The sequence below is a fragment of the Trachymyrmex septentrionalis genome, unplaced genomic scaffold (genome assembly GCF_001594115.1).
Source record: "Trachymyrmex septentrionalis isolate Tsep2-gDNA-1 unplaced genomic scaffold, Tsep1.0 scaffold225, whole genome shotgun sequence".
Taxonomy (NCBI): Eukaryota; Metazoa; Arthropoda; class Insecta; order Hymenoptera; family Formicidae; genus Trachymyrmex; species Trachymyrmex septentrionalis.
The window spans coordinates 56,913-60,051 of record NW_017305381.1 but is presented as its reverse complement, the minus strand read 5'-3'; positions in this window follow the sequence as shown (position 1 = coordinate 60,051).

The following is a 3,139-nucleotide window of genomic DNA, read 5'->3' as shown; positions in this document are numbered from 1 at the left end:
AGTAAACGCCCCGAACCGTTGACTGCGTATGTCGATTCTGACTGGGGAAACTGCCCTGATGATCGCCGATCCTACTCAGGATATGTATTCGTACTGAGTGGGTGCCCTATCTCTTGGGACGCCAGGAAACAGAGGACGGTCGCGCTTTCTTCCACAGAAGCGGAGTACATGGCGCTCACAGAAGGTACCAAGGAGTCGATCTATTGGACATCACTTCTCCAGGAGTTGGGTTTTCACGATTTGACAGACGTGAAGGTACACATCGACAACCTCGGAGCGTTGAAGCTTGCTGAAAACCCAGTCTTTCACGCTCGAAGCAAACATATCGACATTCGTCACCATTTCGTCCGGGAAGCGTTGCGGGACAAGCGAGTTCGTATCCAGCATCTGTCGACCAACGAAAACGTGGCAGATATGTTTACCAAGGGTTTAACAAAGCTCAAGCTTACAAATTGCATCGAGCTGGCCGGGATGCAGATCATCGTCGGAGAATAAGGACGCACCATCCTCGGATCGAGGGGAAGTGTTGGAAATAATCAGTTTCTCTTAGCGCGATACTACCGCGAACCGATCCGTGTTCTACAGCGCCCTCTCGCGCCGGCAATTTAACACAGCGGCCACGCTCCCTTTTTGTCTTTTCAGAGCTCCTTTTTTGTCTTTTCAGAGCGTTGGCGACATTCGTACGCGTCGGTCGTTTTCTCTTTACGCTTCTTGTATTTTCGGTATCTCAGCGTGTTATTTCTTTCGGTGTTGATTCCCAACCCATTGCGCAACCTTAACAATAATGCCACTGGCATGAAGGGGGTAATTAAAAAACGGGTAATTAAAAAATTTACAAAGAAATTGTAATCATTTTTGGAAATAGTTCTTTTTTTTTAAACATGTCAAGGTGGCGTTGTTCAGGCGTAAAATGTATTTTTAAACATTAAAGACTGTTGACATATAATGTACACATTTTTGGTTGTGGGGTCCCAATCAATGGTGATATTCCGGTGGACTGATTTCTGAGCGAAAGAGTTAACAAAACTATTTTCATAATGATGGCATACTTTCTTTCAGATGTATTCCACAGTTTTGTCTGCTACAATAATTCTTACGACGCAGGTATGTAACGAACTTCTATTCTCGCAATAATGCATGAGAAACTTTGTTTGATTATAGTTTAGTTTGTTTATAAACAAGACACTCGTGTGTATATATATATTAGGTGTAGTAAAAAGTCATCGCGTTTTTTTAAAAGACATCTATCAGTAAAAACCGCAATTACTTTCTTACTAACAATATAAATATATCTTGATAGAGTAAAGTTTCAGCTTTAAAAATCTCTTTTTTAAATTATACGATACGACAATTTTTAATGGAGTTATGAGCAATTAAAATCAAAATAATTCTTTTATTTAATCCGCGATAACTCAGTAATCAAAAGTCGTAGGAATATGTATTTAAAAAAAACGATTTTGTAGGGAAAGTATCAAGCTTTCACGATATGTAATCAAAAATTTTCTCAAATTCGTTTTGGACACGTTACAAATCCACAAAGTGAGAAGAAAATTTTTCGTCTTTTTCAGCTCGTAGTTTTTGGTATGTAAAAATTATCAAACTCATATAAACTTAAAAAATGTAATAAGCTTTTAAAAGTAGAGATTTCGAGCTTTAAAACCCTTTTTTTAAATTTGAATTTCATTCATTATTGACGAAGATATTGTATATACAACTTTGAGCTAAAAAATACGCGATGACTTTTTACTACACCTAATATATATGTAATTAAATTTTATTTTAACCAAAATCTTGTCATAACAATCAAAAAGAATTTCCGGTTGTTATGACACAATTCGAGATTTTACAGCTAGAAGTAGAACTATATTATTATATGAGTGTTATATTATTTATTACATTATATAAGAATTTGTTTAATATTTTTCAGTTTCATTGGGAAATTGATTCCGTTGAGCCCTATATTATATAATGATAATAACAATTAGTTATTTTAATCTCAGCACTCTAGTAGTGCAATTATTGTGTTAATCCGCACAAATCAGGCAAATATACTGTATTGTTTTGTGTCGTTGTGGTGTTTCCTGTAGTGAATTTGAACAAAATGATATGTATCATGACTGACGAAAAAACGTTTTCTCTTTCCGTCATCAATATAATTTTGAGAAAAATAAATAGAAATTTGAAGTTATAACAATAACATTAATTTGAATTTTTCTGTGTTACCTACATATTACTTTGTAAGTACTTTGTAGATTATAGGTGCATGATGCGCTCAAATCATCCATCATTTATTCTTGTTTACATTCGATGAACAACATCGGAGAAATAATACATTATGCATAAAACGAAATGCCTTAATAATTAACAAAAAGACATGTTTGACTAATAAGATATTCTACGAGTAGTTAATAAGAAAAATTTATCCAATTAACGACTAATTCTGATATATTTAACAAGATTCAACTATAAATGTCATTCAAAATATAATAAAAGAGCAAGAACATAACCTTGAAATATTAGCGATTTTACATCAGCATCTTATATCTTTTTTCATACGAAAATGTCGAGTTTTGAACCGAATAAGCATCATTTGCGGGAGCTTTTGATTTACTTCTTTAATTTGAAGAAATCTGCAGCTGAAGCGCATCGATTGCTTCGATCTTGTAGAAGCATGTGGTGAGGCTGCCTTAAGTGAGAGAAGTTGCCGTGAGTGGTTTCAAAAGTTTAAGAACGGTGAATTTGACGTCGAAGACAAAGAACGTAGCGGAAGGCCGAAAGTGTACGAAGACGCGGAATTGGAAGCATTATTGGATGAAGATTTGTGCCAAACGTAAGAAGCACTTGCACTTACATTAGAAGTGACTCAACCAGCAATTTCACATCGCTTAGAATCGTTGGGAATGATTCAAAAGCAAGGAAATTGGGTTCCATATGAACTGAAGCCGAGAAACGTTGAAAGCCGATTTTTCACATGTGAAATGCTGCTTGCCAGGCATAAACGAAAGGGTTTTTTGCACCGTGTAGTCACGGGTGATGAAAAATGGATCCACTACGATAACCCAAAGAAGAAGAAATTATGGGGACCACCTGGCCGTGCTTCAACATCGACAGCCAATCCGAACATTCATGGGAAAAAGTT